This window comes from Aulonocara sp. 'chitande type north' Nkhata Bay, linkage group LG18, assembly GCF_057382095.1.
Source record: "Aulonocara sp. 'chitande type north' Nkhata Bay isolate Kocher_YH1m ecotype deep benthic linkage group LG18, A_spYH_male_GT1.1, whole genome shotgun sequence".
Classification (NCBI taxonomy): Eukaryota; Metazoa; Chordata; class Actinopteri; order Cichliformes; family Cichlidae; genus Aulonocara; species Aulonocara sp. 'chitande type north' Nkhata Bay.
This window is the reverse complement of record NC_141361.1, coordinates 32580053-32593687: the sequence shown is the minus strand read 5'-3', so window position 1 is coordinate 32593687 and position 13635 is coordinate 32580053. Positions and strand designations below refer to the sequence as shown.

General features: G+C 44.8%; 1 protein-coding gene across 2 annotated transcripts in view; it reads left to right on the top strand.

Moving 5' to 3' along the window:
- rbfox3a (RNA binding fox-1 homolog 3a) overlaps positions 1–13635 on the top strand; it is a 611006-nt gene that overhangs the window by 164765 nt on the left and 432606 nt on the right. For both annotated transcript variants that reach the window (XM_086272040.1, XM_086272037.1), the window contains exon 2: positions 170–206. The gene's annotated coding sequence lies outside the window, so the exon portion shown is untranslated. The remainder of the gene's footprint in view (positions 1–169; positions 207–13635) is intronic.

The following is a 13635-nucleotide window of genomic DNA, read 5'->3' as shown; positions in this document are numbered from 1 at the left end:
ACAATAGAAGCGAGCACAGCTCATTCAGCCGCATGCTTTCAGTTTTGTAGATTTCAGGAATAAAAATATCTCGAAATCATCATAACAGTTGCTCGTTATCACTCTTTTATTTCTGTAGCTTTGGTGTGAAACTGTTCAAATGTCTCTTTGTCTCTTTGTTTATCCACAGGTTGGAGAAAAAACGTCCACTTTGCCGATATCTCACCGTGAGTAGGCAACATTATTTCCTTGTTTCCTAAATCTGTGAAATGAAATCGTCACATAAAGGCTGCAATGTGTGGAGCAAAAAGCAAAAGGTGGATGTTTCACTGAGTCAGGTTCATCTTTAGTTGTCCTTGACTCTGTGCTGTTAGTTTTAGCTAAATGTTGCTCTGTTTAGGCTTTGTTTAGGGAAAACAAAGGTCAGTAATTGGCCTCATTTAATCAAAGCCTAAACTCTCGCAGCCACTACGTTCTGCTATTTTGATGTGCAGTAAAATGTTGTGTGCTTTTATTAACTTACTGACTAACTGGTGTTCCCTGCTCCAACCCTTTGCTTCTTTACACCACAGAAATAACAAAGTGTTACTGTAACCTGGTAAAATTAAGCCTACAGGTCTCATACCTGTAGGCTATATTACGGCCACCAGATGGCGATAAGTTTCAGCCCAGTGGAAGTCTAAGGGTGAGGATTCACGTCCAATGGGAAACAAAGGAGAGCTGAGTCCTCTTCAATTTATACTTTTAAAACAATGAGCAGAAAAAAAGTCAAAAATGATGAACCGAGTTTGTGGGTCCTCAGTGTTCGGGCGGTGTTACTTGCTGTTATTTCGAACTCTGGACCCCTAAGGCCAGATCTTCTGCTCGCCACCAGAGTGAGAGCAAAACCAACCACGAGTGTTCCTTCGTGGTCTGTTCCTCATTTCTCCATTTGCCTCCTCGGCTGGATGCCCCGCCCTCTCTCAGGTGTAGTGACAGGTAGGTCGGGGGGGACTTCATTCTCTTTCCATCCCACCTTTCTCTACTAGTTTGTTTCATATTAATAATGGTGAGCTGAAGGGCAACTTTCTTTTCCCCGGAGAAGTCACGCCGGGTTTAAAGAAGTTCACTTATATTAAGTGTTTACTTTGAATCTCCTTTTCATTATAAACTTTCACTGTGGCTGAGCCAACAGCATTGAGATAAACTAAGGCACTTTCTCTGTGAGGTGTTTTTGTAGAGCTGCAGAAGCACCAAAAGGACTTCTGCCAGAGCACTGCTGGCATTGACAATTTAACAGCTCTCTGAATAATTTATTTCTCAGCATCCAGCAGGTTTTTTTATTTATTTTTTTATCATTTGACTCACCTTGGAACGAATAGCATTTCATTCATTAGTGAGAATGAAAACCTGTATGGTTGTATTGAATATAGCCTCAGGTCACAACAACTAAAATGAGCCAAACTTGATTAATTTGAGGTCTGTGAAACTCTGTGTGTGTGTGTGTGTGTGTGTGTGTGTGTGTGTGTGTGTGTGTGTACAGAAACAAACAGGTGGTGTCACTTCAGTGGCTATTCCTTTGCTTTTTCACGTTAGCTGCACTTTCTCACACACACACACGCGCGCGCGCACACACACACACACACACACACACACACACACACACACACACACACACGGTAAGAATGGACACTCATATAAAGAATATGCCTCGAATCTGATTACCTCCCATTTGTCCTCACATGACCTGTTGATAATGACGACTCTTTAAGGAGGAGGGGCATGTCATATCATCCAGATGTTGGTGACATTTTATCTTTCCATCATGTTTTCCCTTCTTTGGTGAAGGGTCATCCACAAATCAGCGCTGGCTCCGATGTATTTTTAATTCTAAGTTTATGAGAACACATTAGTTTGTTGCAACAAGAAATAAAGGTGAAAACTGAACTAAGACCCAAACTAACAATCAAAACTATGGCGAGAGGCACGTGGACCTGAACAGGAGCAGAACTCTGAGACCTGACGTGGAACGAGGGAAACAGACGACCCGACACAGAGGACTGAAATACACAGAAGGGAAAAGAGGGAAGTGGAAACACCTGGAGAGACACAGCTGACACAAAAGACCACGATGCCACAGGGAAAAGAAAAACTAAACACACTGAGCATGGAAACACCAGACCTTTCAAAGTAAAACAGGAAACATGGAACACACAACATGCTGGACAGGAAACATGACATACAAAAAAGGGTGGATGGATGATACTACTGGCTAAACTAAAACTCAACTAGACCCTTTTTATGCAAAGCTAACTGACCACGTGCTACAATAATAATAACATTAATAGTGGTATCACTGTGTGACTTTCAAGTAGTCTTGTTGTGTGAATGAGAGCTGTTTGAAGTGCTGACACAGAGGCTGTCAGTGTGGATGGGTGAATGTGGCGCCTCCTGCTGTCAGCAGAATTAGAAACATGCTCCAGGATATGAATACCAGTTGTGAAATTAGTCTAAAACTTTTTGCATCTATTTTTAGTTCAGTTTTAGACAGCGGACACAGCACTGAACAGATCGGTCCACAGGAGACCCTCTGTGGGGTTTTGATGTGTGGGTAACGTCGTTGTTTCTCAGTGTTTGTGTGTTTGGGGAAGGGTGTGCTGTGCTCCTGGCCAACCACACCATCCATGTTCCTATTTACAGACAGACGCACACTTTCTCCTCCAAATGACAGAGTGAAAGGCTTCCTTCCACCTGTGTGTTTGCACTCAGGTAAACACTAGTACCCATTCTGAAGAGTCATTCAGCTGGACATGAAGAATGATGCAGGGGGATTATTTCTACTTGTGATGAATATGTTTTGGTAAATATCAGCTCAAAAACATATTTTGCAATTGTTGCAGTTTTGGAAGATGGAAAACAGACAGACTGATAACCTGATAACCTGAGAGACGATCAATGAGAAACATGTTGAGACAAAAAGTGACAACATGCTCAGATAAGATCAGTGCCATGTGCAAGCATGTGTGTGCACTGTGTGCACTGTGTAAGAGAGACAGAGGCCTGATGTAACCCTGTAAAACTGAGCATGCAGCAGCTCCTAGTCTTGTTAACTACATAGGAACCGAGAGAGCTGTAGCTGTCCTCACACATCATTACATTACATTACATTGCAATAAAATGAATCCTGACCATAACTCCTGCTTGTTTAACTGGAACCCTAACTACACTGGAAAGCCCACTCTTACTCTAAAGGCCTTTACACATCAGACCTTAGTAATCTGTGTGAATATTTTGTGCCATCAAAATATTTCTCAGGCTCACCAACCACGTAATTTCACTGGATGAGTTTCCTGTTTTTCAGATTTTACCCATCAGATCACTGCAACAAATCACACACCAGTACTGAATATAAAGTGATGCAGAACCAGTAAAATAATAACTCAGACTGATCCCTGAAACTCTCCCTCTCAAACGTGGTCACGACTCTGCCAACAAGAACTCAAACTGCCCCAGAAATACAAAAGCACGACACAGTGATACAGTTTCAGCTCTTTGATCAAACCATGAAATGAAGCCAGAATCTCCTTTGCTTCAGTTTCTTGTTCAGAAACAGAAACCAGCTCAAACATGGATGTTTCAGCTGACTAAATTGTTTCCTGTGTAGTGTTTTCATCTGTGTCATCAGCAGTGTAGGGACTAATTAAGTAACGCGTTACAGTAACTACGTTATTATTGTGGTAACGAGCTCGGTAACTAGTTATTATGCCAAAACCAGGAACGCGTTACTCGTTACTGGGATTTAAATAGGCTCGTTATTCGTTACTTTGTGTGGTGGCTATCACGGAGCTTCCACAGATTCAGTAACATTATCAAGTGGTGGAGGCCAGCAGGTGGAGGAGGAAAGGGGAGGCAGGAGGAGCAGAGACCTGAAGCGGCCGCTGGTCCGAGTGTCAGGTGAACTGAACTTCAGGTAAGAAGTTCTGACCTGCAGTCTATCTGGGTCAGATATAAACCAAGTTTAGGTGGAGTTTATTTTCGTTATTCTGACTTTTTCGTACTGCGTACTAGCTAGCATGACGGAGTTTCTATACAGCTGGGTGGGTGCTATGATGTTACTGATATTTTGTTCATAAGGTTAGTTAGTAGAGTTGCCAACCGCCCCCTAAAAAGCGGAATCATCTGGTATTCAGAGAAAATATTACGCGTTTCGTATTGAGGTGAAAAGGAACAGTTTGTCCCGGACTTCAGCTACAATGAAAAAGACACAAAGCTGGAGTTTTTCTGTCTTTGCTGCACAGCTGCCTCTTCTTCTCTCATTCTCTCCTGTTTCTCCTTCAATCATGAAAACTGATCAGTGATCAGCTGATCGTCTCTCTTGTTTGTTTATCGCCCACTTTGCGCCAGAAAGAGGAAGCCAGCGGTTGTCGCGCTAAACAACAGCAGCACGTTTAAGCTTGATCAGCTGTTGTTAGAATTTATTTAATATTAATTTCTAGTCTCAGCTGATGTTTGCTGGAGCCACAGCTGTAAAGCTGCTGGTCATGATGTCGGTTTGGATATGTGATGAGAGGAAAACATGAAGATGAAACCAGGAGATGTCCTTACTGGATCATAAGATAAGATAGAACTTTATTAATCCCTCGGGTGGGTTCCTCTGGGAAATTCGATTTCCAAAAAAAGCACAGCAACGACCGAAGTTACAGTTACAGAATTGTTATATACACACACACACACACACACACACACACACACACACACACACACACACACACACACACACACATATATAAATACAGAAACAAATATAAATAAAATATACAAAGGGGATAAATAGAGTAAATAGGAATAAAAAATAAAAATACAAGTGAATTGCACATTTCAAGTATTGAGTCTATTGCACTGTTGACTATTTACAAAAAGTATTGCACAAGGTATTGCACAGTGAGGTGAAGAGGCACTACAGCTTAGTTGTTCCCCCCTCCTTTGTCCTCCTGTTTCCCCTCCCTCTCCCCTCCAGAGAGGAGTTAAACAGTCTGATGGCGTGTCAAGAAACAGGATCCTGACCGTGCCTTTTCCCCCATCCAGGTGTGAGTGGGCTCTGTGTAGGAGGTACAGGATGGCATCCTCCACTCCGACACCCGCCTTGTATGCAAACTGTAGTGGGTCCTGGGCATGTTGTACCTGTGGTCGGAGGAGGTTGAGGAAGAGCCGCTCTAGAGTCTTCATAAGATGTGACGTCAGTGCCACCGGTCGGAAGTCATTCAGCTCATTGGGCCGGTTCCTTTTGGGGACCGGGACGATGCAGGATGTCTTCCATAGGGCGGGCACTCTCCCCAGTCGCAGACTGAGGTTGAAGACTCGTTGTAGCGGCTCCCCAAGTTCAGCAGCACACGCCTTAAGCATCCTAGGACACACCTTGTCTGGGCCTGCTGCCTTTCTGGGGCGAAGCTTCCTCAGTTGCCTCCTGACCTGATCCACTGTGACACTGGGAGATGTTTGGGAGGAGGGGAGGGGGGGAGATGTCTTGCTGCTGAGAGAGGGATTGGAGGAGGGGGGTGTCATGGTGTCAGGAAGGGGGGGGAAGCGAGGGAGGCAGGAGAGTGGGGATTGGACTCTGTAGTGAAGGTGAGGGTGAGGGTGGGGGGGTTGTGGGCTGGTCAAACCTGTTGAAGAAGTTGTTGAGTTCGTTTGCCTTCTCCACAGTCCCCCCCACTGTGCTTTTCTTGGTGTTGTGGCCTGTGATGGTTTTCACACCATTCCAGACCTCCCTCATATTGTTCCTCTCCAACTTCTGCTCCACCTTCCTCCTGTAGGTGTCCTTTGCTTCCCTCAGGCAGAGTTTCACCTCCCGCTGTGCTGCCTTCATCTCCTCCTTCACTTTGCTCCTGAAAGCCTTCTTCTTCATGTTGAGGACAGCTTTGACTTCCTGTGTTACCCACGGTTTGTTATTAGGATAACACCGTACCGTCTTAGCAGGGGCGACCGTGTCCACACAAAAGTTGAGGTAGTCTGTAAGACAGTGTGTCGCCCCCTCTATGTCCTCACCATGTGGGCTCAGGAGCACATCCCAGTCTGTGGTGTCATAACAGTCTCTCAGAGCATCCTCCTTTTCTGGGGTTCATCTCCGGATGGAGCGCGTTGTGACCGGCTGCCTTTGGACGAGGGGTGTGTATTGTGGCTGTAGGTAAACCAGGTTGTGGTCTGACTTCCCTAGTGGGGGGAGGGGGGTGGCTCTGTATGCATCTCTCACATTAGCATACAGTAGGTCAATTGTCCTGTTGCTCCTTGTGGGACAATTCACAAACTGGTGAAAAGCAGCCAGAGTAGAGTCCAGTGTGGCATGGTTAAAGTCTCCAGATATAATAATGAAAGCCTCGGGGTTTTGTGTCTGAAGTCTTGCTGTGACTGTGTGTATTTTCTCACAGGCAGCTGTTGCGTCGGCCCTCGGAGGGATGTAAACACACACACAGATCACATGACTGAACTCCCGAGGTAGATAATATGGCCGCAAGCTAACAGCTAGCAGCTCCAGGTCCGGACGGCATACCGAAACTTTAACGGAGACGTGTCCAGGGTTACAGTATCTGTTGTTAACGTAGACAATGAGTCCCCCACCTCTGCTTTTTCCGCTGGCCTGCGTGTCCCTATCGGCTCTCACGGATGTGAAACCACATAGGTCTACGTTAGCCTGCGGCGTTAGCTCGGTTAGCCACGTCTCCGTGAAGATAAACAAGCTGCACTCACGGTATAGTCTGTGGTTGTTCAGAGCGCACAGTTCGTCAATCTTATTCTGTAACGAGTTCACGTTGCCCATGATCACTGTCGGGATTGATGGTTTGAATCACCTCCGGTGATCCGCTCTCCTCGCTCCAGCTTTGCAGCCTCTGTAGCTCCTCTTTAGCTCGGCCGGGATGTTGTGTCGCATGCCGGTCTGTCCCTTTGTTTTTAGTGCCAGCAGCTCCGCTCTCGAATAGATGAAGGAACTGGTTCCAGAAGTTTTAAAAAGTGCATTATCCATCTTGTATCGCTATATCTAAGAGGTATAAGTAGAGGAAGGTGAAAAAAAGTTTGAAAAGCCTAGTCTAAAAAAGTTAAAGTTAATAAAAAAGGTGCGGTGTTGCAGAGCTACTTGGAAAGGCTGCCGTCACTCCAGCGCCATCTTGTACCATCAGAGCTGTGATGGAGAAACAGGTTTACCTTTTAGGTGACATGAATGAGTTAAAGTTATGAACTGTTTCTGAGAGACAAATAACACCAGGATCCTTTTTTTACGTAGCTGACAGCTGGTAACTGTGCAGGGGCGGGTCTAGCAAAGTTTTGCCAGGGGGGCAGGTAGGGCATTAACAGGGAGAGGGGGGGCACAAAGAAATACTTTTCTTTGTTATTCTCATTTAAAATGTCTCGCTGTTATTAAATAATTATCTGAATCTTACAACCAAAGTTTTTATCTGATGTACAACATATAGAAATCATACATATATACCAACAAGACTGTACATCACTGTCACAACATTGTTTGTTTTCATTCAAAGGCTTTATGGTTTTTCCTATAATACCTGGGGGGCCGGTCTCTAGTCAAAATGCCCGGGCCGATTTTTTGTCCCAGTCCAGCCCTGTGTAGTAATAATGGGTGTACCCAAGTACACTAAAAAGCGCTGGGTCCTGCTGGTATGAGGCACTAACCCACACCAGCCCCATTAGGGTCTATTCCCTCCTGTCAGCAGTCTTTCCAGGCTGTCATCTGGTCTTTCCCTGATTGTCAGCTGCCCTGTCGCAGCGGTCACTGGATCACTCCAGAGTTCTGATTCAGTAAAGGACTAGCTGTTAGGATCCCTGACAATGCATCGCTTTAAATGAAAAACTCTTGAGGGATGGCTGTTATGAGGAAAAGCAGCCCAGAAACTTTTCCAGCAGCACACATCGTTTTGTGCCTCAACCTTCGTTCTTTTACCCAGGCTAATCTGCCATTTTTCCTTGATTAGGTTTAGGGATTAGAGATCTGATCTAAATTATCATATTAAAATTTGGGACACATCGTCAGTAGTGGATGTTGGATTCATCGGGTGTTTAGGCCATTATCACTAGACGTAAGAAGTAAGACAAGTAAATGAGATAAGACAGGAGAGAGGAGAGCCGGAAGGAGGGTGCCCGATCTGGCTTCTCACACCTCCCCGGGCTGTACGCTCTGCCTCCCAGAAAAATGGTAAATGGCCTGTATTTATATAGCGCTTTACTCGTCCCTAAGGACCCCAAAGAGCTTTACATATCCAGTCATCCACCCATTCACACACACATTCACACACTGGTGATGGCAGCTACATTGTAGCCACAGCCACCCTGGGGCGCACTGACAGAGGCGAGGCTGCCGGACACTGGCGCCACCGGGCCCTCTGACCACCACCAGTAGGCAACGGGTGAAGTGTCTTGCCCAAGGACACAATGACCGAGACTGTCCAAGCAGGGGCTCGAACCGGCAACCTTCCGATTACAAGGCGAACTCCCAACTCTTGAGCCACGATCGCTCAAGATCGAAAAGGGAAGAAGAGCAGAGGGCAGAAGAGCCGAACCTTTTTCTTTCCTATTTTGACACTTTCAAATCACCAAGTAACATCAAACCTGTATCAGGCTACTGGTTACATTAAAATCATTTTCTATTTGTTATTGTAGAATATGTGATTCATTCAACAACAGGATGCAATGTAATTAGAATTCACTGAGTTTAATGCCTTTAGCTGATTTCACACATGTGTTTGCTTGCTTTGCTTCTCATTCTTTATTTCTTACTTAAATCAAGCTCCGTTGTACTTTATTCTCCCACCTATCAGAAGCTGCATTTCTTCATGTTGATGAGGATAAGCCAGTGGTGCCCACTTTTATGCCACAGGATACACTTAACCCTCACCGGAGAAGCAAGTTATGCGTGCACATTACCTTCCCTCAAACCCATCAACACGACACATATTAAATGTCATTTAGCATTAAAACATGTACAGAGATGTTGAGACCCTTTAAAAAGCTTAAAGCCTATTTTCACTCAGTCATTATGAAATCCTGATTGGTGCTGTGTCACCAGGAGCATGTGGTGTAAAACGCTGTCCAGTCAAAGATGTGAAGCTTTCTGGCCATGGCGACTCCTTGTGGCAAAGGAACACTTACTGGTTTCTTTCAGGTTACCATTACCACAATATTCATACTGTAAGACAACAGAGAGAAATGAGTATTTACATAACAAAGATGAAACTGTGATCACTGACCTGACCGTTGGCCAAAGTATCACTGGACCACATAAAAACCTGTCATGAGGCAAAGGGTGAAGGAGACCCAACATGCAGACTCGTCAGGCAGAGCTCGACTCAAAAACACAGCTTTATTGCTGAAGTGCCAAAGACACACGACTACAGGGAGTGCAGAATTATTAGGCAAGTTGTATTTTTGAGGAATAATTTTATTATTGAACAACAACCATGTTCTCAATGAACCCAAAAAACTCATTAATATCAAAGCTGAATGTTTTTGGAAGTAGTTCTTAGTTTGTTTTCAGTTTTAGCTATTTTAGGGGGATATCTGTGCGTGCAGGTGACTATTACTGTGCATAATTATTAGGCAACTTAACAAAAAACAAATATATACCCATTTCAATTATTTATTTTTACCAGTGACACCAATATAACATCTCCACATTCACAAATATACATTTCTGACATTCAAAAACAAAACAAAAACAAATCAGCGACCAATATAGCCACCTTTCTTTGCAAGGACACTCAAAAGCCTGCCATCCATGGATTCTGTCAGTGTTTTGATCTGTTCACCATCAACATTGCGTGCAGCAGCAACCACAGCCTCCCAGACACTGTTCAGAGAGGTGTACTGTTTTCCCTCCTTGTAAATCTCACATTTGATGATGGACCACAGGTTCTCAATGGGGTTCAGATCAGGTGAACAAGGAGGCCATGTCATTAGTTTTTCTTCTTTTATACCCTTTCTTGCCAGCCACGCTGTGGAGTACTTGGACGCGTGTGATGGAGCATTGTCCTGCATGAAAATCATGTTTTTCTTGAAGGATGCAGACTTCTTCCTGTACCACTGCTTGAAGAAGGTGTCTTCCAGAAACTGGCAGTAGGACTGGGAGTTGAGCTTGACTCCATCCTCAACCCGAAAAGGCCCCACAAGCTCATCTTTGATGATACCAGCCCAAACCAGTACTCCACCTCCACCTTGCTGGCGTCTGAGTGGGACTGGAGCTCTCTGCCCTTTACCAATCCAGCCACGGGCCCATCCATCTGGCCCATCAAGACTCACTCTCATTTCATCAGTCCATAAAACCTTAGAAAAACCAGTCTTGAGATATTTCTTGGCCCAGTCTTGACGTTTCAGCTTGTGTGTCTTGTTCAGTGGTGGTCGTCTTTCAGCCTTTCTTACCTTGGCCATGTCTCTGAGTATTGCACACCTTGTGCTTTTGGGCACTCCAGTGATGTTGCAGCTCTGAAATATGGCCAAACTGGTGGCAAGTGGCATCTTGGCAGCTGCAGACTTTTCTCAGTTCATGGGCAGTTATTTGGCGCCTTGGTTTTTCCACACGCTTCTTGCGACCCTGTTGACTATTTTGAATGAAACGCTTGATTGTTCGATGATCACGCTTCAGAAGCTTTGCAATTTTGAGACTGCTGCATCCCTCTGCAAGATATCTCACTACTTTTGACTTTTCTGAGCCTGTCAAGTCCTTCTTTTGACCCATTTTGCCAAAGGAAAGGACGTTGCCTAATAATTATGCACACCTGATATAGGGTGTTGATGTCATTAGACCACACCCCTTCTCATTACAGAGATGCACATCACCTAATATGCTTAATTGGTAGTAGGCTTTCGAGCCTATACAGCTTGGAGTAAGACAACATGCATGAAGAGGATGATGTGGACAAAATACTCATTTGCCTAATAATTCTGCATTCCCTGTACTCTTTTACTCTTATGCTGTTTTGTGGATCACGAGGTTTAAAACTACTTATAAACACAGACACACAAAGTAACTCCACCAGAGTGCCTATTTCGGGTCACTTGCCGGTCCAAGCCCGGGTAAAGGACCAGGGTTGGAATTGTGACATTAAAAAACAATGATTGCTAAAAGAAATTTAATTTGTAGTTCTAAATGAACTCTAAATGCATTTAGGACGTTTTTTACTCACTTTATGTCTCTTCCACGATGTTATTTCTCTCTCCAACAGCATAGGTTACAATTAGATTAGCATGACCAATTATGCAAATTAGGTGATGACGTCATTTAGCGACTTCTAGCGACTTTTAGGACAACCAATAGCGATTTTCCTTACTGAGGAGTTGGCAACACTGGGTTGGGGAGGAGAGGATGTTGTCTAAGCTAACAGCCATCATGGACAACACCTCCCACCTCCCTGCGTGAGACTGTACGAGCACTGAGCAGCTCGTTCAGCAGTAGACTTTTACACCTACAGTGTAGGAAGGAGCGCTACCGGCAGCTGTCAGACTCTATAACACAGTTAAACATAGTCTAAGGTGCTTGAAGACGTTTCACCTCTCATCCGAGAAGCTTCTTCAGTTCTAAGGTCAAATGGTGGAGAGTCCCAGATTTAAACCCAGTGGGAGTTTCCCCCCCAAAGAGGGACAAAGGACCCCCTGATGATCCTCTACCTAATCATATGAGCCAAGGTGTGAAACTGGGTGTGGGTCCCAATCAGCCAGGGTTTCAGGTGAGCTCATTGTGAAACCTGGCCCCACCCTATCATGCGAATTCCTGAGATCAGATGGCCCAGGATGTGAGTGGGCGTTAAGGCGTCTGTGGAGGGATCTCAAAACTGGATTATAGATGGCAGAGAGTTGGTGTCGTAAACCACCGCCTCTGTTCAAAGATGGTCGCTCACAGTGGACATAGAGGTACACTTCAACTGTGAGAGACAGAATGTGAAAAAAAAAATCCATGAATCCACATGGTAGGATTTGTAAAGAATTTATTCGTAAATCAGGGTGGAAAATAAGTATTTGGTCACCTCAAACAAGGAAAATCTCTGGCTCTCACAGACCTGTAACGTCTTCTGTAAGAAGCTTTTCTGTCCCCCACTCGTTACCTGTATGAATGGCACCTGTTTGAACTCATCATCTGTATAAAAGACACCTGTCCACAGCCTCAAACAGTCAGACTCCAAACTCCGCCATGGCCAAGACCAAAGAGCTTTCGAAGGACACCAGGAAAAGTATTGTAGACCTGCACCAGACTGGGAAGAGTGAATCTACAATAGGCAAGCAGCTTGGTGTGAAAAAATCAACTGTGGGAGCAATCATCAGAAAATGGAAGACATACAAGACCACTGATAATCTCCCTCGATCTGGGGCTCCACGCAAGATCTCATCCCGTGGGGTCAAAATGATCATGAGAACGGTGAGCAAAGATCCCAGAACCACACGGGGGGACCTGGTGAATGACCTGCAGAGAGCTGGGACCAAAGTAACAAAGGTCACCATCAGTAACACACTACAACGGCAGGGAATCAAATCCCGCAGTGCCAGACGTGTTCCGCTGCTGAAGCCAGTGCATGTCCAGGCCTGTCTGAAGTTTGCCAGAGAGCACATGGATGATACAGCAGAGGATTGGGAGAATGTCATGTGGTCAGATGAAACCAAAGTAGAACTTTTTGGTATAAACTCAACTCGTCGTGTTTGGAGGAAGAAGAATACTGAGTTGCATCCCAAGAACACCATACCTACTGTGAAGCATGGGGGTGGAAACATCATGCTATGGGGCTGTTTTTCTGCCAAGGGGACAGGACGACTGATCCGTGTTAAGGACAGAATGAATGGGGCCATGTATCGTGAGATTTTGAGCCAAAACCTCCTTCCATCAGTGAGAACTTTTAAGATGAAACGAGGCTGGGTCTTCCAACATGACAATGATCCAAAACACACCGCCCGGGCAACAAAGGAGTGGCTCCGTAAGAAGCATTTGAAAGTCCTGGAGTGGCCTAGCCAGTCTCCAGACCTCAACCCCATAGAAAATCTGTGGCGGGAGTTGAAAGTCCGTGTTGCTCGGCGACAGCCCCAAAACATCACTGCTCTCGAGAAGATCTGCATGGAGGAATGGGCCAAAATACCAGCTACTGTGTGTGCAAACCTGGTAAAGACCTATAGTAAACGTTTGACCTCTGTTATTGCCAACAAAGGTTATGTTACAAAGTATTGAGTTGTATTTTTGTTATTGACCAAATACTTATTTTCCACCCTGATTTACGAATAAATTCTTTACAAATCCTACCATGTGGATTCATGGATTTTTTTTTTTCACATTCTGTCTCTCACAGTTGAAGTGTACCTCTGGTGCAAATTACTGACCTCTGTCATCATTTTAGGTGGGGGAACTTGCACAATCGGTGGCTGACTAAATACCTTTTTGCCCCACTGTAAGTTTGTGTTTTGGAGTCCTCAGGTGTGTGTTCTTCTCTGAGTGGTGTAGGTTCAGACTGAGTGTTTTTGAAAGCAAGGTGTGGGATTTCCTGCGTTGTCTTTCTAATTTTGTTGTCTCTCTTATCTTTCGTTATCTTTCTTTCTCAATTTTGCCATTTCTCCGCAACAGTTGCCCATAGTGGACCTCATCACAGCCTGGTTCCTGGGATGAGCAGGTTTCTGTGTACTTTCCTTAGTAGCTTAAAT